This window comes from Pelodiscus sinensis, chromosome 13, assembly GCF_052426305.1.
Source record: "Pelodiscus sinensis isolate ZL-2025 chromosome 13, ASM5242630v1, whole genome shotgun sequence".
NCBI lineage: Eukaryota > Metazoa > Chordata > Testudines > Trionychidae > Pelodiscus > Pelodiscus sinensis.
The window spans coordinates 21512570-21534147 of NC_143064.1; positions in this window are offsets into that span (position 1 = coordinate 21512570).

Below are 21578 nucleotides of genomic sequence, written 5' to 3' on the forward strand. Positions count from 1 at the left end.
AAACCCAGGTACAGGACAAGTATCAGAGGGGTAGCTGTGTTAGTCTGAATCTGCAAAAGAGGCAAGGAGTCCTGTGGCACCTTATAGACTAACAGAAGTGTTGGAGCATAAGCTTTTGTGGGCAAAGACCCACTTCGTCAGATGCAGGTACAGGACAGTACTTTCAAGGTGCTTGTGCTTCAGTCACTCATTAAAAACAAATGGCTTCAAAAGAGAGAATCTTAGTTATAAAAAGATGTTGGCCAATGGAGACAAAAACAAAGGTATTTTTTAAAAGATTGGCTTTCCTTATATATGTAGAGGTTCTTGATTTGACCTCCATCCCCCATGTGTGCCTGTTCACTGGGAATCTGTTCTTCTAGTATAGGTTGGACCTCCCTGGTCTGGCACTCTTGGGACCTGGATGAGGGAATTTGCCTGAGCAGGGGAGGTCCCGCGCCACTGGCTCCCCACCCACGGCTGGCCCTGCTTCTGGCCCTTGCTGGTCACTGGGCTGATGGTCCCAGGCAGGCTGCCTGCTGCTGGCCCTTTGCTTGGCAGGCTGCTATGGCCCCAGCCCCGCCCCTCTGTTGGGCAGCCAGGCTGCTGGGCTGCTGCAGCCCTGGCCCCAGCCCTGGTTCCCCTGCTGGGCTGCTGCACTGTCCCAGCCCCAGCTCCCCCATCAGGCTGCTGTTAGCCCTACTGGGCTCCCAGCCCAGCAGGACTGCCAGCTGCCAGCGTTCCTGCTGCCTGCCACCTGGGCTGTCTGGCCTGGGAACATCTGGCCAGCAGCCAGACCATGGAGTCATCATTTAGGGAGGTTCAATCTGTAGTGCTAGCAGTAGGAGACTGGGTTAGGGATCACAGAATCATAGAAACATAGAATACTAGAACTGGAAGGGACCTCAAGAAGTCATCAAGTCCAGGCCCCTGTCCTCATGGCAGTACCCAGTACCATTTACACCATGCCTGATAGATGTCTGTCTAGCCTGCTGTGAAGTATCTCCAGTGATGGAGATTCTACAACCTCTCTAGGCAATTTATTCCAGTGTTTAACCACCCTGACAGTTAGGGTGCCAACCTAAACCTCCCTTGCTACATTTTAAGCCCATTGTTTCTTGTCCTATCATCAGAAGTTAAAGAGAAATTTTTTTCTCCCTCTTCCTTGTAACACCCTTTTAGGTACTTGGAAACTGCTATCATGTCCCCTCTCAGTCTTCTCCTTTCCAAACTAAACAAGCCCAGTTCTTTCAGTCTTCCCTCATAGGTCATGTTTTCTAGAACTTAATCATTTTTGTTGTTCTTCTTTGGACCCTCTCCAATTTCTCCATATTTTCTTGAAATGTGGTGACCAGAATTGGACACGATATTCAAATTGAGGCCTAATCAGTGCAAGGTAGAGCAGAGGAATTTCTCCTTGCTCATAACACTCCTGTTAAAGCTTCCCATAATTGTGTTTGCTTATTTTGCAACAGTGCCACACTGTTGACTCATATGTGGTCTACTCTGACCCCTAAATCTCTTCCTAGACATTCACTTCCTATTCTGTATGTGTGAAACTGATTGTTTCTTCCTAATGGAGTACTTTGCATTTGTCCTTATTAAACTTCATCCTATTTACCTCAGACCATTTCTCTAGTTTGTCCAGATCATTTTGAATTATGACCCTATCCTCCAAAGCACTTGTAACCCTTCTCAGCTTGGAATTATCTGAAAATGTTACAAGCATTTTTGTTATGTCATTATCTAAATCGTTGATGAAGATATTGAACAGAACTGGTCCCAAAATGGATCCCTCTGCAAACCCACTTGTTATGCCCTTCCAGCATGACCCTGAACCAGTGTTCCCTCTAAGAGTTTCCATTCATGAGCGGAGTGAGTTTTGTCTTATGAACCAATATTGACGTCACGTGTACTTTTTCGGATGTATGCCACTCTGGCACCCACCAGTTACTAACAAAATTAAATATAAATATAAATGTAAATTGTCATATAAGAAAAATACTAAAACAAGGGATAATTAACAAGGTGCATGACCCTACACCTATTGACCCTGAAAACCACCCATTTGACACCCAGCCCACTCCCACCCAGCCTTGCTCCCTCCATTCCTGCATCCATGGGCTCCCCAATTCCTACACCTCCATCCTGTGGATCCTTTACCACTAACCCTGCATTGTGCCCCCTTTGCCTCTAACTTAATCACAATGGCCCCTTTATCCCAACCCCTGCACTTTCCTCTCAGCTGTACTTCCAACCCCCACCCTGAGCTTCCAGCATGTCCTGCCAAGCACCCCTCTGCCCAGTACTGTCCACCCCCTTTTCCCAGGAACATCCATGGCCAGTTTGCCCAACCCTGAAACCAGCCCTGTGACAGGGCAGCTACCCACCATGTGGCTCTGGCCCCAGCCTCCACCTGCCATGAGGCTCTGGCACAGCTCTGGCCCCAGCTGCCCACCACATGACTCTGGCCATGGCCCTGATACAACCAAAGTCTTATTTTTCTTTAAGTTACAATGAGGGGAAGTTATATACTGAATTTGGTGGTCCTAGCTCTTACCGTGTAGAAGGAATTCTTGATCCAACAGACAAACGCTCTAAATATATATAGTAGATAAAGGAAATATAACTAAGAAGCCTATAAAGCTGAGCAAGCAACAAATAAGGCAGGATGAGCAAAGAAGCAGATGCTGGCCTCTCCAAAAAGGGCTAGAAGAGCTGTATGAACAGTGAGGTCTGTCAGCAGCTAACCATAAAAATTCAGAGCTAGTGGCCATGGGGCAGTGTGCAACACCTGCTCCACACCAGGAATCAGAAAGTGTCTTACAGGTCATGCAGAAGACCAAGCAGATAATTCCCTAGATGATCTCACAGAGGCAGTGGCAATGGTGAGAGGTCTAGAGCTGTGGCAGCTGGAGAGGAACACACTGCCATGCGGTGGCTCTGGCCTTAGCCCTGGCTGCCAGACACGGTGGCTCTGGCCCAGCACCAGCCGCTGGAGCTGCTGCTGCCCACCACGTGGTCTACCCTGGCCGCAGCTCCAACCCTGGAGAAGGGCTGAAGCTAGAGCCAGGGCCATGTGGTGGCTGCCCAGCTGCTCTGGGGCATGGGCAGCTGTCTGCCACACAGCCCCTCCCTGGAACATCTGAGTAGCCACTGTCCTGCCCTGCTGAGGAGGTGGGCAGGACTCGAATTCTTGGTGAACACCCGTGCAGGCTCACACCTTAGCGGGAACTATGCTCTCTGAGAAGGGTTATTACTCTCTGATAATGGTATTCTAGGATGTATTTCATCAGGCCCTGGTGACTTGAAGGCATATCACTTCTCTAAGTAATTTGTAACTTATTCTTCTCCTATTTTAAATTCTAAGCCTATCCCTTTTCCACTAGCATTCACTATGTTAGGCATCCAGTCACCACGAACCCTCCTGGTGAAAACTGAAACAAAGAAGTCGTTAAGCACCTCTGACATTTCCATGTTTTCTGTTATTGTTTCTCTCTCTTCATTGAGCAATGGGTCTACCCTGTCCTTGGGCTTCTTCTTGCTTCTAATATATTTGTAGGATGTTTCTTGGTACCCTTTATGTTTCTAGCTGGACTAAGCTCATTTTGTGCCTTCGCTTTTCTAATTTTGCCCCTACATACTTGTGTTATTTGCTTTTGTAATTTGGCCTAGTTTCCAAATTTTTATGACTTCTTTCAGATTTTTAGGTCATTTAAGATCTCCTGGATAAGGCAAAGTGCTCTCTTGCCATACTTCCTACATTTCCTATACAATGGAATAGTTTCTCTTGAGCCCTTAATAATGTCCCTTTGAAAAACTGCCAACTGTCTGCAATTGTTTTTCCACTTCAGCTTGCTTCCCATGGGACCTTACCTACCAGTTCTTTGAGGCTATTTCTACACAGCAGAGTTATTTAGGAATAACCCACATTATTCCAAAATAACATAGTGCGCATCTACACTACAAGCTGGAGGACTTCTTACTCTGACTCCTGTAACCCTCGTTTCATGAAGAGTAAAGGAAGTCGAAGGAAGAGTGTACTTCCTTTGACTTCCTGCTGTGTAGACAGCGCCAAAATCCAAATTAAGTTATTTCGACATAAGCAACGCAGTTGATGTAGCTGAAGTTGCGTAGCTTAATTTGCGTTTTGCCCTGATGTGTAGATGTACCTGGAGATCTGCTTATTTAGGAGATTTTTCATTGAGGTTTATGAAGAAATCAACTTGACCAGTCTTATGTGCTGCTAACAGTACTTTATCCGATGGGAAGATGATTGTCATCTTTATTGTGGAGCGCCTACAATGGCTTTGGCTCCAGCACTAATCTGAGTCAGTGGCGGTCTTCCCATTGATTTGAATGGGCTTTGCAGCCAACCCTTCAGATCATTAAATATTCCCCCAAAACATTTATTTCACTTCTCCTAAGGTTGGGGGATACATATCTGGACATCGATACACAACAAAAAGATTTTATTGTGCTGGCCTGTGCCCAAAATATTTAGGTTTTGAAGCAACTGATTCTTTTACAAAAATCACATCTTCCTCTAAAATATATTATTGAAAAAGTTCAAAGCAAAGTATTCTTCCATCCCACTTTTGATTGTTTGATAAGATTCTTAATTTAATCACTTGATTAAACTGATTATATAAAATAACTTTTCAGCAACTTATATTTGAGTGAAATACTCCACTCTAAAGTAAGCCCACAATGGAGCATTGTTATGCTGTCACATTTCATAAAGAAGATATTTCACTAAGCTTTTTTTGTACAAAAGTAAAACAATAAAAAGAAAACATAAAAAATTCAGCATTTTCTGGGTTGTCTGCACTGGATTATCTTTGGTCTTTGCAGATATTAGAGTAGATTTCTCCACAATTCCAAGTCTTTTTATCTAGCAATATTTTAACATAACCCATGTTTTCTCAACATGATCAGAGAATTTCATTATTTCTTGTATTAAAACATATTCAAAAAGAGAGTGGGGCTTTGGCATGAATTCACAACAGGCTTTGATGAGTTCCAGAAAAGTGACTGTTATACAAACACAAAGAATGAAAAGAACTTGTTATCTTTAACAAGAGCTTGATCGGATGTAATAAAAGTTCCTTGTTAATTTACTGAATGTTAGCAGCTATGCTGTTAACGAATTTATAATGAACAACATTTGATCTTCTGTGAACGCTTTAGCACAAAAAAAAAAAAAATTCCACCCCAAACCACCCCTTCTGGAGACATTCCAGATAACTTCCTTTAATGGGGACCAAAACTTTAAAGAAGTGTTGTTTTATGGGGACCCATTTGGCAATTTATCACAATACTTCGTTAGTCTCTGAAAGTAGTGATATAACTCAGTGGAGGGGTTACTTTAAAACATTGGCCTGGGCTTTCCCCTTTATTTTGAAGGGCAGCACATTGTTTACAGCAATGCCAGCAAAATAAAGAATTGCAAAAATCAGTTAGGAGTGAAGTTGAGATGTATGGGAATGGCTTCAAAGTCCCTTGTCTAGCACATACTGTATTAAACAAAGTCATTATAGGACTTTGAAACAGTCCTACCCAGAGAGACATAACTTTTTTTTTAACTAATCATGTTACGCTTAGAAAGCTCTGAGAAACAGTCCATGTTTTTCACATAAATGAGGATTGACATTTACATGAGAGCTCCCACAAAGACTGCCCAAGTACTTCATGGGATTTACAGAGAAATCTTCCTGTTGACTTGCTTTGATTTTACAATTCCTTTTACAGCCCTGTGTTGGTTTTTTGCTTAGTTTCTCAATTACTTTTATATTCCATCAAGTTCCAACCCTTGTTAAACACTATCATGGTCTATTGTTAAGAGTGCCAGTGGCACATAGACAGACAGGGCAGACAGACAGCCCATATAATACATCCTATCCTGGCTTTATAAGTCTATAAAAAAATCTAATAAAGAAGAAGTTCTCATTAGCTAGAGGTAGGGGGCTGATTGATTTGCAGGCCACACTCCGTTTATAGCTGCTTTCTGTGTGAAAGTCCACCTTACCGCAGGAGCATGGTCTGGCTGCTCTTGGTAGCATGTTTAGTTAAACTCAATTGACTTGTTATAATCAGTTTTGTTCATGTTGTTGTGGTGCTTTCTACCTATGGTGACTATATTTCCCTATGCTGAACATGGGACACCTGGTAAAATTACTCATATTCAAGCGAATTCAACAGCAATCAAATGTACAAACATTTAAATTAACATGAAGTTGACCGAGTCCCTGTTAAAAAATACTAGAGTTGGATTCTTTTTATTTATCTTCTTATCCTTAAGTCCTGAGGGTTCAAATGAGGAGGGTGACATACGTTCACGCCTGCACACCTCTCTCACATGGAGAGGGTGACGGGCTGACTCAACCCTTCCCGCCTGGCACTTTCTGCCCTTCACATGTGGTTGGGCTTCCAGGATGGACCAGCCTCTCCTGGTACCTGGCATAGCAGCTTACTAGGACAACATGGGGGTGGGAGGATTGCAGGGCCACATGCCCCCCTCCGATTTCTCACCAGTATTCAGTGGCCAGAAGCAGCTTTTTGTCACAGTGCAGGAAGGAAGGGATGGGAGCTGCTTCTAGCTGCAAGGGAGGAGCAGGAGGATGATCTGGCAGAGCTCATCTCTTTCCCTCTCCCCACTGCTCTGATTGTGGCTGGACCAGCTTGTGCCTTCCTGCCTGCCCAGTGTCAAAAGGCAGCTAACACCTCCAGGTAGCTGCTGGCCACCAAATAACCCAGCCACCTCCTGTCTCTTGTCTACAGTGTGTGCAGGAAGGGGTTAAGCCCTCAGGATTCATTGTGCACCCAGGCTCAGGGAACCGGACTGTAGTGGCTTCAGCAAATCCAGCCAGATAGGTGACTCAGCAGAGGAGGACACCCTACAGGATGGAGGAGGGCACCCTCAGGGATGGAGGAGAATCCAAGGCCGGGGGTGGGTGAAGAAGGTGCTAAGCTTCTACTCGAGGAGCTGCTGTGGAGTCTGTAGATTCAGGATGTGAACAGGCTGGAAATTGATCCTCCCTCCTGCTACTCTAGAGCTTAACTAAGAGGCAGAGAGGCTTCCCTGTGCCAGAGCTGTGCGGAGCTTTGGCACATGCAGGGCTTGGTTCTTCCTGGCCAGTGTCCTGGGCCAGAAAGTCTAAGGTTTTCCTGGGGCGCTGGCCCAGCCAGAGTCAGTGGGGGAAAGTAGGAGCCTGCTGACCAGGCTCAGTGCTTCAATCAGGGGATGGTTCTCCATGCAGCACTAGAAGCAGGACACATCCCATGGGGGTTGGGGAGTTATGGAAGAGCAGCAGAGCTGAGTGTGGGAGGGCTTAAAGGGGCAAAGCAGGGAGAGGAAAGCAAAAAGGGAAGACATAAAGGATGGATGGATGGGCAGCAGAGGTGACATGTAAACCTGCTATTGCCTGGCACCTGCCTGCACTCACCAACCACTGCAGCCAGAACCAAGTAGAAATGGGACAGACGGCGGGACCTGCTGGCTGAGAGCTGGCATGCAGCAGGGCCTGAACTGACATATGAGCAGGCCCCACGGGCTACATTTTCACCCCACCACCAACCTTGCATGCCCACCCCTATCATTGGCCACTGGTCTCTCCCCACTCACTGCTGGTTGATGGGCAGCTGGCAAGCAAGGCTCTGGCCAGAATCAGGACCCACCAGTACTGATGGAGGGAGACAGAAAATACTGGACAATTTGCCAATTTTTAAGAATAAGTTGGGACACCTGCAGGTGGCTTTAAATATGGGATAGTCACTTTAAAAATGGGTCATCTGGTTACCTTATTTCTACCCCAACTTGACACAGAAACATGGTTTCTTTCCTTGTTTCACTTACAGAGCTGGCTGAAATGTTCACAGCGAACTATTTACCTTGGTGCATGAACGTATAAGAGAAGATGAGGGTGTCCAATGAGGCAGAACACTGTGGTTGATGGGGGAAAGTCAATTAAGGGATGCTGTCAATTGCAAAATCACATTTTTGTCTGCAAATATTTTTGCACTATTGTTGTATGTGAATCCAACAATGACTTCAAAGACTAGAAGAAAAACATTAATTCACTACATACGCAATCTGACTGTTCTCCTAGGCCTGTTGAGAGATGTTTGGATCACAGGTATATCATGTTTTCTTGGGTCCCACCTCTACCCATTTCACCCCAGTTACAGATGTTCGGGGAGGGGGCTTGCTGAACTCAGGACCCCAGTACAATAATCCTGCTTTACCCTCCATCATCAAATTTCTCTCTCATTTGTGAGCATTCTTACCAGGGAGCAAAATAAAAAAAATATATATAAGGTTGTGATAGTAGAACTATACAGATTGTCAGAAAGCCTGAAGAGCCGACTTGGTACCCATAGAAGGCCCCCATGTATCCTTTTTGCCATTGTTGCCAAAAGTACAGGGGGAATTAAAGTGAAAGGTGAGTAATGTTGTAATTGAAAAGATAAATGAACCAGCTGAGTATGCAGGAACGTAAGAAATGCCTTATCAGATCAGACCACGTTAGGCAACCTGCGGCCAATGGGGCACATGTGGGCCGTGGGGATTCTATATGTGGTCTGTGAAACATTTTGTTTACCGTTGCCCACATGCAGGGTTGCCAGATTCTGTTTGTTTCCATTTGCAGAGTGGACATGCACGTAAAGCAACAGCACATGAAGTGAGGTGCCTACTGATTGCTCACAACATTGATTGTGAGAGCCCTGTGCTCCCTCTACAGCCAATCAAAGCACTGCCATGATTCAATCAGCAACACCCTGCTAATTCTAGGTACTCAAGCAGCAGTTAGAAAAACTAACCTCTCCTGGGAGACTGTATTGGTTATGACAATCTTGCAACCCACTGAGATGAAGAAGGGCCATTCATGTGGCCCACTCACTAGCCTAGGTTGTCCATCACTGGATCAGACCAATGTGCCATATAGTCTGGTATCCTGACCCTGACAGTGGCTAGTAACACATACATCAGCTGAAGGTGAAAGGAGCTTCATAGTGGACAGTTATGGAATAAGCTACAGACAGACCTCAGAGGAGTAGCCATATCAGTTTGTAACTGAAAAAACTTAAAAAACAATGAATGGCCCTGCAGCACCTTGGAGACTAACAAAAATGTAGATGGTATCATAAGCTCTCGTGGGCACAACCTGCTTCTTCAGATGAATGGAGCCTGGGGTCCAGAGATACAAATAAATAGCAGAAAAAGAGGGGATGGGGAGGGAAAGAGAAGGAAAAAATCTTATCAATTATAGTGTTCGTGCTAAAGGAGGCTAATAGAGTGGGCTGAAAATGCCTGATACTTAGCTTTTGATGTCATTAGGGTGTTGAATATAGTGGCCCATACAGTTCATGTCTTTGTTCAAACTTTGATAAAAAGTGTCAAATTTGCAGATGAAGGTAAGTTCTGCAGCTTCTCTCTCTGGCTAGTTTTTTAAATTGCTTTGTAAGAGTATGGTCACTACCAAGATATACCATCTCAAAGAACTGGAAGGGATTTTGTGAGCTCATCCAGTCCAGTTCCCTGCCCTCATAGAAGAACCAAGAACCATCCCTGACAGATTTGCCCCAGATCCCTAAATGGCCCCCTCAAGGATTAAACTCACAACCCTGGGTTTAGCAGGCCAACACTCAAACCACTGAGCTATCCTTCCCCCTCCCTGCATGATAGTGGCTTACTTTCTGCAGTATGAGGATTTACATATCCCTTATTTGATTTTTCTCCTGTTGTACATATATGTGAATATTCTTATCATCCATATAACTGTCTAATACTTAATTGAATCATATTAACCTCTATCTCAATGATATCCTGAATTTTAAAGAGTAACACTAAAATATTTCCTTTTACCAATTTCTAAATTGTTACTTATTTGATTGGATGACACCTTTTCTTGCACACAGAGAAGCCACACAAGAGAGAGGCCACATGGTTCATTTTCTCTTTGCCACTCATCTTCTGGGCCTTTTCTAGTCTTTCATATCTTTTTTTGAGAGAAGGTGAGGTTATATTCAAGACAAGGAGATATTATTTCAATGATATATAATACATTATGTATCTATGTGTTATTAGTCATGCAGTGGTTGTTCTTATCAGGAACAAATGGGAAACTGTAGATGTGTGTTGACCCTACATTTTCCCATTCAGACCTATTGATGATACAGTACGTTTTGGAACATCCCCAGTGGAAGCCGTCTGAAGAAAAACAATTGCCAAGCTCTTTTTGTTTTGTGCCCTGGGACTCTTAGGCACTACCTCAAATAGCCCATTCTAATAAAGTCAGGCATGATTCAATACTGAATAACTTATAACTCCAGTTAGGAAAAATGGTTTCAAACCATTGAGGATAATGAATGTTCTTAATAATTTTCCACTGACAAAATCCATCACTTGAATCGTTAGAGGATGCCAGTGACTATATGGGTGCAGAGTATATAAAAAAGTATATCATCTGTTAGTGCTACAGGTCTCCTTGTCACGTTTGCAGATCCAGACTAACTCAGCTACCCCTCTGATATTAGAGCATATAGATGTTCCATGAACAAAAACAAGGACAGCTTCTGTCCAACAAAGGGAAATACGAGGTCAGGCCAAACAATATCCTACATCCAGGCCCACATAAAGTCAGAGCCATCTTAGAAAAGCAGCCATCTAATAACATTGCTGAAATGGGCAATAAACTAAATGCTCTGAGAATACCTGCAGACTGTAAAAGAATAAATTAGGAGAGGGGATGGATCAGGATTGTTAAGATCACCCACAAGGTGTTCTTCTATAGTTTGTATTCTGTAAAAAGCTTTATTATTTGCAAATTGTAATATTTTTATAAGATGTATACAAGAAAAACTGGAGGTAACAATGTTAATGCTTTCTTTCTTAATTATTTCCACCCCTACCCCTCTGGAATTCTGCTAGGCCTTGGCACAAGTGACCATTTGGGCTCCGCACCCCCCATGCAATGTTATTTGCAGATGCCTTCATACTTTTTAAATAAATAAAAGCTTAAAGGTGAGTGAACATTGTGAGAGGTTAGGATCTTCTACTGGGGAGCCAGGTGTGGAATATCTAAAAGTGTCACTGCTGAGAGAGATGTAAAAAGCAAAAATGGGCTAAATAAATAAATCTGCATTAGCCAACTTAAATAATTATTTGCTAAACTCTATCAGTAGGCCAGGAAAACTCTGGCTGAGCTGTTAGCTAGATTGTGGAGCTCTCTGTTCTCTTTATGGATCTTTGCAGAGTATCTAAACTATTGGGAGTGGCCTTTTGAATGTTTAGATCAACCATTTTTTATAGCAGGAGATATTCATTCCACCCTGTTCCCTCACAACCAAATTAAAATCTCCCTCTTCATTAAAAAAACCACCCAAAAATAATTAGGCCCCATGTGATACAATTAGCCAGCCAGCTCATCCCAAAGGTTTAATAGTAAGGCTTAAGCTCATAGGGTGAGATCTTCAAAGCCATCTACTGGAAATGATTGGCTACCACTAATTTTAATGGACACTGGGTATCCAAACCCCACAGGCAATTTTGAAAAACCCAGCAAGGTTCTTTTCTTCACTCAGCCATGCCTGCCAAAAAATGGCCACCCAGCTACTGAACTACAGTTCCCAGAACACTTTATGCCTGGGATCAGATGGTCATAGTAGCTTCCTAACTATAAAAGTTCTCATTTCCTAAGCAAACCCTTTCTTCCAAAAAGCTCTTAATTGCAAGGATATTTGTGGGCAGTAACGAGTTTCCAAGCTGTAGTGATCATCCTGTTACTAACACATTGGCAACAGGTAAAATATATTGTTTTAACAATCAACATATAATGTATTAGTCCTTCCTGGGGTGCATATGATTTTCCTCTTTAGAATATTTACTCCCCTTGCTTCTACCCTGAAATTCCTTTTTAATACAAAATTCCCATTAGAGATACAGGCTTCTTAAACAAACCCTGAGTATGCAGGGGTAAGATTGCTTATTTAAGGATTAGCCCCTCTTCATATAGCAAACTAAGAAGCAATAAAACCACATACCATACATCCATTCATACATATATACTGGCAGTGAGCTGGGTTTCCTGTCTCTACCACTCTAGCCAGTCAGTTATTGGCATTAATAAGATCAAGCCTTTAAATCTCATATTAGGAGAGTAGTTAGAAGCTCCCATGCTTTGCAAACACTTAAAAATTGAACATAAAGGGGAGAGAAGTTGACCATGTATATAAAATGTAGCGCCCTTAATTGCAGCAATGTGGACTGGACTGATTCAAAATTTCCTTTAGTATTCATGTATTTGAGCTATCCTCTATACTGCCTTCTATATATCTTGTAGTTACACTGTTGTCAGTTGTGTTTTTTAAATCTGTATTTTCTCTCATCATAAACTAGTGTGGAAAAAGGCATCTATATTGGCAGCGGTTTTCTGCTTTTAGTGGCTTGACACTTTGGCTTTTTTATGTTGTGAAACAAGTTTTAATTATCTTAACATAGGCCAGGCATGGCACATAAACCTCTTCCTCCCTCCCCTGGGAGGCTTTTATGTGTGATTCCGTTAGTGGCAACGCTTTTGAATGCCTCCCCTTGATTGACTGGATTATGATCTTCCCAATATATATCCTTCATGATGCTGAATTCCAATTAGAGATCCCGAAAGGAATTTACAAGGTTTGATGTTAGATGAAACAGAGGAATGAAATGATCTCAGCTACTATCACGAATTGCAAAAATGAAGAGATGACTGTTGCTGCTGAGGCTCTTCAGTGATTTTTTTTTAGGTGTCCAATTTGAGGCATCATAAAGGAACTGAGTTTCAGTTCTGCAAACCAGGCCTCTGGAAGGTGTCTCAATTTGGGCACCCAAAATCCGAAGCCATTCTATTAGCCCTAAATAACCTTATGATTCAACAGATTGTATCAGGTAAATTGTGCCATATGTTGTACAGGCGATGGGAAGGAAGAAGGCACATGGGGTGGACCTGAACAGTGACAGGGAAGAGCCTTGCTTAGTATCTAGAAGAAGAGAGAGACCTACTTGTGGGCACACCATTGCTACAGGGGAGCTCTCAGAGATGGCCAATCCAATAGCTGGTGAGAGCATTCAGTGGCATAGCCTAGCTATGGTGAAGGCTACTTTTCTAGTACTGGTCCAAAATCGGCACTGTAGGACATATTTCCTAGCCCTGAGCGCTCTGTTTTACTAGCAGCACGGCTGGCAGAACTTCTCTCTCCTCCCTCTTTACTCCTTTCTTCAGAAAGGTCCAGATTTGCCTAGAATAGGGGTGTTCAAGTCCTGGTACTTAGGCTTCTATAACTGGTACTCTAAGCTCCCCCCCTCTTTCCCTACCTTAATGGTGAGCCCTCTGTGGTGGCCATTGGGGTCCAACTCGTACCCCCCTTCCATTCTCCTGAATGTGTGGGCTGAACACACACGGATGAATGGGAGTTTGCAGAGATCGGTTTCTCCAGTTGAGATATTTGTGGGTGAAGTGGCACATCGCATCAAAGTGCTGGAAAATGCTGTGAAAAGCTCATTGCGTGTAACTGACATAAGAGAAAAGACAAACTAGGTTTAGTTTCATAACACTCTCCATGCCCTCTATTCAGTCATCTGCAAAGCGGCTTGGCAAATTCCATTGTTGGCATTATGATGGAAAGAACAATATGAGCATTATTTCTGTTCATGAGTGACCCCACTTTATAGATCTCAGGATCTGGCTTCCCAGTCTGGCTTCCCTATTCTGGCAGCATCCTGGTCTGGTGCCATTAGTGACCCAATGGGTGCCTTGGGACTGGAGCACTCATTAGGAAAAACTGGCGGGCCAGGAGCCAACAGCAGAGCCCCAGTGCCCCATGAGCGATCAGTTAGGCACTGGCAACCTAGGGACTGGCTGCAGAGCCCTGGCTGCCCAATTAACAGAGCAGAAGGAATTCCCAGCCAGGTGGTGGAGTGGAGTCCAGCTGATGGAGCAGAGCCCTGGCTTAGAGAAGATGGGAGGGGAGCCCCAGCACCCCCAGAGTCAGCAGAAGCATCCTGGTGCCCTGGGGATGGGAGAGCCTGGTGTCTTGGGGGCTAGGAGCAGGGAATGGAGGAGCTGCTATTGCTCAGCAAGGTCCTGAGGGTGCTGGACCAGGTAAGTTCAATCTATAATCATTTTCAGTGCCTCAGTTTTGGGGTTTCCAAAATGAGTCCCTGTAAAGGAGACAGGCTGCCAAAGGGCTAGGGCTTTGCACCTGCTGACAATCAAGTTTCTTTTGATGATCCGGGGGGCACCCAAAAACCTCTTAGTGAGTCACTAATCAGTTTCGAAAATGTTGGCTGCAGTGGGGCATGTGTAGCTACAATTCTGGTGGTAATGCACCTATCCATGCACAAAGAGTGATAATAATATCTCTTATAGAGCACTTTTTATTCATAGATCTCAGGCAACGTCTACATTGGCCTGATCTTGTGCAAATACTCTTTAAAGCAAGCAGGGGCGAATGAGAGTGCCACGGGGCCCCGGGCAGCGCCACAGGGCCCCGGGCAGTGAAATTTCACGGGGCCCCTCCTTTGATACAGCGCATGCGCCGTGGCACCACGGTGCATGCACGGGGCCTCGGGAAGCACGGGGCCTGCGGCCGCCACCCCACTTGCCCTACCCTAAATCCACCGCTGAACGCAAGAGTTCTTGCGTTAAAGTATTTGCGCAAGAGAGCATCTACACTGGCATATGCCTTTGCGCAAGAGATGTGGCTTTTGCACAAGAGCATCCGTGCCAGTGTAGACACTCTCTTGCGCAAGAAAGCTCCAATGGCCATGTTAGCCATCGGGGTTTCTTGCACAAGAAATTCATGTTGCCTGTCTACACTGGCCTCTTGCGCAAGAACTCCCCACCACTGTAGACAGGCAGCATGTTTTTGCACAAAAGCAGCCGTTTTGGCGCAAGATCGCACCAATATAGACACAGCCTCAGAGTACTTTGCAAAGGAGGCCAGGATCACTTTGTGATCTGTAAAATAGAGATAGTGAAGTATAGAGATAGCAAAGTGACTTGCCCAAAGCCCCTCAGCTGATCAGAGATAGAGACTCAGTATCTATTCTTGATTCTGGAGTGCCTGTCTAGGGTTCTAGCCACTAAGCAGTGCTACTGCCTTACTTAGCCCTGCTGTCATTTGAAGCAAAGAAGCTAGAATAGGGGTTCTCAAACTTCATTGCACCGTGTCACCCTTCTGACAACAAAAATTACTGCATGACCCCGAGCCTAAGCCCCCATAGTTCCACCGCCTCAGGTGTGTGTAGGGGAGCCTGAGATCCCTCCTCTCCCCTGGTGGACAGTTGTCCAGGGTTTCAGCACCAGGCAGGGGCCTATAATCCAGGTCCCATGCAGGCTGAAGTCTTCAGCCTTACAGTTTGGTCCCAGACAGTGGAGTATGGGCTTTGGCTTTAGGCCCCAGTAAGTCTAATGCCATCCCTTGTGACTCTATTAAAATGGGACCCCAACCCACAGTTTGAGAACCACTGGGCTAGAGGACCTTGCTGCGTTCCCTCTTGTCGTTAGTATAGTCTTTGTTTTCTCTTTAATCTAAAGCCAGTGGAGCTGGTTGAAAAACAGAGGAGGTACGGAATGAGTTTTACATTTTTCACACAAAACGGACAGACAAACTCTCTAAAATATACAGTAGATGACCAAAAACTGAATAAACTATAAGCTCATTAACCGACTCATTAACCTTTTGTGAGTTGTACATGCTGTGCCATAAAACCAGAGGCACTGTCATTAGCAAGAACAAAAGAAATTACTTCACAATCTACCATGTCATTTCAGAGAAGAACCAACTTTCCCCTCTCCTTGGCTGTAAATCCAGCTCCACTCTAGCTTTCCTATTCTTTGTTTCTCTTCGACTCAAAGGCTACATCTAGATTGCATCCCTTTTTCGTAAAAGGGATGCAAATTAGATGTATCGCAATTGCTAATGAAGCGGGGATTTAAATCTCCTCCGCTTCATTAGCATAAAAATGGCTGCCGCTTTTTTCGGCACGGAGCTTTGCCGGAAAAAAGCGCCAGTCTAGACGCGGATCTTTCGGAAAATAAAGCCTTTTCCCAAAGATTCCTTATCCCTCTTAAAATAAGGAATAAGAGATCTTTGGGAAAAGGCTTTATTTTCCAAAAGATCCGTGTCTAGTCTGGCGCTTTTTTCCGAGAAAGCTCTGTGCCGAAAAAGTGGCAGCCATTTTTATGCTAATGAAGCGGGGGAGATTTAAATCCCCGCTTCATTAGCAATTGCGATATGTCTAATTTGCATCCCTTTTACGAAAAAGGGATGCAATCTAGACGTAGCCAAAGTGTGTCTTAGATTGGATGTTTCTGGAGCTGCACCTCTTTTCACTGAATTTATCCACAAGCAGGGTTTATTCACCAGGTGGAGCCTCATTTGTCCATTAGGCACCTTTGAACTGTATTCCATCAATAGACTTTCAAACAATGACTCTCTCTGTTCCTGTTTAGGCTCTTGGTGGGTGGGCTTCTTGTTTACCACTTTCAGGATCTGTTTTCATACAGCACACTTTTTAGTCAATGCCCTTTTTTATCAATTTTATTTCCTTTCAGGTTTTTTCTCCTTGATTCTCTCTCTGTCTCTGTCTCTCTCTCTCTCTGGTAAGTCTGTAGATTTTATTTCCCTCTACTTCCCTTCCTTAACAGTGCCTGCTCACATATCCAGGCCAATTATTTTCTCTGCTTCTCCTGACTTGAAACCTTTCCTGTTTCCCTTCTTTCCTCCTTATCACTCCACAGTCCCCTGTTTTATTCTGCAGTTCCTTTATCCTATCATCTCATCTGCTACCCAAGTTTGAATGCATTCCCTAACTCAGCATCTCGATTGTTTGCCTTCCCTGAGGGTATGTCTACACTAAAGTGTTATTTTGAAATATCTAATTTCGAAATAGTTAATTCGAAATAACTTATTTTGAAATAACGTGTCTACACACAAAATGCATTTTGAAATAGCATTTTTCTATTTTGAAATAGCGCGGCCACACTGAGTGGACATTGAATCGCATTTAAGGCTGGTTGGAACCAGTTCCGGCAGGGCATCAGAACAGAAGTTGCTGTGTGGCCAGGGTGGCCAGCAGGGCACCCTGGGAAGGGCTGGAGGCCCCTTATTTCAAAATAAGCATCTACACAGTGCTAATTTCGAAATTGGCACTATTCCTCAATTTCAAAATAAGCCCTCCGCTATTTCGAATTAATTTTGAAATAATGGAATGGCTGTGTAGATGCTACGATAGTTATTTTGAAATAACAGCTGTTTGCAGTGTAGACATACCCTAACTGCCCCATCCAAGCCCCCTCCCTAGCTCTAGCTGCCCTCTCGTGAACCGTCTCTTTCTCCAAGATAGTATTCCATATTGCTGCATCAAAGAGGTAGTAAGTGCAAGTGCCAGGGTGGGGGTTACCACCTTTACTGCGCTTATTAACTTCACTCACTTATGTTCCCATTCTTCTCTATAAGACAGGCTCCAGATGGATACATCTCTCATGATGCATCATGCCCATATACTCCATAATGCATCACCTCCCCTTATCAAGACTGAAACGTTATGTTATGAGAGATGCTGTCTGACCAGAGACCCAGGCTTATAGAGGGAAACCTGAACTACAACATCCATCAGGCACCACTGCCCACAGTGACGATTCCAAATGAAATATTGCAGTGTTTTGCCAAAAAGTTGAAAGTTTCCAAGGAAATCTTATAGAAAACTGTTTTTCATTTGCATAAAATTCTGTCCTTTGCCCCTGCCTCCTCCCCACTCTGACTATTTCTAATTTGGATTAATCTTTGAATGCATAGATAATCATCACAGGTCGGACTTCCGGCGTGAATGGCATCTTGTTCTTTGTCCACAAAATCATGCCTCAGCACAAGCTGCACATTTTCAAAAGACCTGAGATCTTTAATGAATATTAAAAACTAACAACAAATACTGCTAGACTATGGGGGCATGAAACCTTTGGTTCCTCTTAAAAACCCCTTCCCATTGGTGCTAACCTCCCTTTCATTGCAAGAAAATTAACCTTCACTTCTGCTACACACTCTTGCTTTCATCAGGGGACTCTGCATAGCTCTCTTCGTGGTCAATTATCTGGCAGGAAAGGCCACAACAGTAGGGACCATTGCTTAATTGTTATTGGGGGATCCTTATACAGTGTGCCACTGCTGGTGCTCATTTACAATTCTAACACATCCAGAGCACCCTGCATCAGGAGTCCTGTGTACTGGACAAAAGTTAGAAAGTAGCAGCACTGTCCCTGGCTAGAAGCTCATTAAGAGACACGTCTCCTTCTAGTGAACATCACACAGATGACATACACAACTCACTCCAAACAAGCAGCGCTCTTTTGTTCTGCCTCATTGAGGCTTGCAGATAAAAAGAATTTGAGTGTGCTCAAAAGGCCAGCTGTGATATGAAGGGAACAGTTTTAAAATAGCTCTCGCAAGCCTCAAATCCTTAATGATGGGATCTTTCATTGGTCTTAGAACATTTGAGGAAACTCAGCCAGCTAAAATTTTTGTTGATTACTTCAACAGAGGTCTTTTGTTCTTATTATCATGCAGAATAATTAAGCCGATGCAAGCAAGTCCCCTTAGCTGCACACATAATTAAAATGTTAGATTGTGATTGAGCAGACTGTACTGGCACAGAGAGCAGCCTATTCACTTCCTCGGAGTGCCATCGCTGCCTTTAACTTGGTTTCAACCTCAACCTTTCTTATTTTTGTTGAGCTGGAAAACAAGCTTTATAGACAACAGGATGGCTGGACTAAAATGAGGAGTGTATGTTACAGTGATAAATTGCAGGCCCTGTTCACTCGGCAAGGGCTTTTTAAAGGTTTGCATCTCAGAACAGTAAAAGGAAAGAACCCACCCTCAAGGATATGAAGATGTCAACTCTACAAAGGAGATCTGACAGATATTGTTCTCTTCTCTTTTTAATAGTGGGTGAGTGGGAAAGATAGAAACATGCTTTGCGTGGCTACCACACAGGGCGCAAAGACCAACATGTGGAAAGAGCATGTCAGTCCATTTCATCTTGTTGAAAAGACTCACTTTTTCAGTAGCTGCCTCTAATGTCCTCGTTCATTCCACGGTCTTGGAAGTTCATATGCAAAAGTCAAATCCCCAAATAAAGTTTTATGGTCATGTGTTAACCGGGAGCTTTTTTGGAAACAGACACTGTTCGATCAATCCAATATCTTAAATGCATTCACAATTTTCTTTCTTTGTTGTGTTACAAGTCTGAGATCAGGAATATACCAGGCTGTCAACCAGACTATCCAGTCCAATCAATTTTTTTTGAGAGGGATATTCTTTCCTTGTCCTGGGAATTGTGAGGGACAGTTATGGCAATGAGTGTTTCCCATACAAGATCAAGGAATTCTTAGAAATTAGACTCTTACTTGGTTTTCCAGCTATGCTAGTCACAGAACTTTGTTTTACTAGAGTTTACCAGGGCCAGAGGGTGATAGGTACTAGGCACATCAATAGATTTGGAGACTGGAAGAGGTTCAGCAGGAAGAAACCAATCAGCAGGAATGAGTTATTATAATAAATGTTCTTTCAAATCTTAGCTCCTCTTTTGAGATTTCCATCAAAGCTCCCACTTTGGCTATATCAGCACTTGGAAAGGGGTGTCTTTCTACTGTATTATCTAACACTGAAATCCTAGTGTGGACATAGAAAGTTGAGGTTTTAAGGGAGAGCTTGAGATTTACTTTTTGACGAGGTTACATGTATTAAAATAGCAAGAGTTTTGATTATGTCATCTCACAGCTACTGCAGTTAGTGCATCGCTTGTGCATGTGCATACTTGGCTCCTTGTGTCATCAGTGCACATACTCCTGAAATCTGCTCACAGATGTCAATGTTTCTGTAGCTGGTTCGGAGCTGTGCCAGCACAGCCTCTTCTCTCAACGGGTCCAGGAGCTGTCTCCTGTCCAGACTGGAACATGACTGGAGCACGGTCAGCCAGGCAGGTGCACACAACAGTGGTGAGCTACTGGGTGTCCTCACGAAGCCGAAAGAAGAATTTCAAAAGCTTATGGGGTTTAAAGAGGAGGGGAGGCTTCTGGTCTCTGTGACCCCCTGGGCAATGAAGTGACCAGAACAGTCAATGTTGGACACTGTGGGACAGTTGCTGAAGGTCATCTGGGGTTGACATAAATAATGCAGTGTCTAAACTTACCCTGTATTGACCTATGTACATCAACCATGGCTCTGTGCTGCTCAGGAAGGGGGATGGGACTATATTGGACTTAATGGGGCACTTGTGTCAGTAGGAGACAAATTTAAATTGTAGACACATGCACAACTCTGAGTTGTCTCACATCCACCTAACTGTAGTATAGACAAGACCTGTCTTGGTCTATGCGTAAACATTAGATCAACCTAGTTTGGCTGCTCTGGGCTGTGAAATATCTTTCACCCTGAGTGGCTGGTTAGGTCAGGGGTGGGCTGAATATGGCCTGCAGCCTGAATCCAGGCCAGCCTCAGTCAGGCTTCCTACCTGCCCCACTTCTGTACAGTGCTCAGAGTAGTTGGCTGCAGGGGCCATGTGTGCTTCTCTGCACATTGCAAGTCTGGGGGAGGGGTGGGGGTGAAGGGGGAGAGAGGCTTTAGACACTGCCCCAGCCCAATCTCATAGCTCCCATTGGCTGATTTTCAGCCAATGGGAGCTGCCTGTTTGCAGGATAGGCAATGCACGAAGTATCGCTCCCTCACTGGCTCTCAGCTTTCAGAGCACGTGGCCCGTACAGCTGGCCTATCTGCACAGCATGTGGGGGCATGGAAGGGAGGGAACCTGGATGAGGAACCTGCTGGGCTGATGGCCAGGAGCTGCTTAGGTAAGTGCCTCCTAGCCAGAGTGTGCCTCTGACACCTGAGCCCATCTCCCCTTCTGCACCCGTATCCCCTCCCAGACACTGCACCCCAATATCTGGCATCCCCTCCTGCATGCCTGTCACCGGTCACAACCCTCTCCCAGACCTTGCATCCCAATCCCCTACCCCAGTCAGAATCTTCTCCTAGACTCAACCCCTTCCCAGATCCTGCATCCTCTCCTCTACCTCAGTCTCCTGCCCCATGTCTCAACCCCCTCCTTCATTCAAACTCCCTCCCAGATCCCACACTGCCTCCTGCATCTAATTCCTTACCACAAGCTCCTTTTTGCACCCAATCTCCATCCCAGACCCCACATCTTCTCCATTAATATCATAGAAGAGTGTGACCCTTTATTACTTACCAAATTCATGGAGTGCTCCCCCATCAAAAATTATTGCCCACCCCAGGTTAGGTTGATGTAAACACCAATAGAGATGCTATTAGGTCGATGGAAGAATGTTTGCATCAGCCTAGCTAGTGCATCTCAGAAAGGGGGATTACCTATACTGAAGGAAAAACCCTTCTGCTGATGTTGGAAGCATCTATTCTAAAGTGGCACAATTGCACTGCCAAAACTGTGCCTCTGTAAATGCTGTTGTGTAAAGAGATCCCAAGCCAGTATTTATTTTACACATCTTCTGGTGTGTATCCTCTTCTTCCCGCAAGTACTTTGA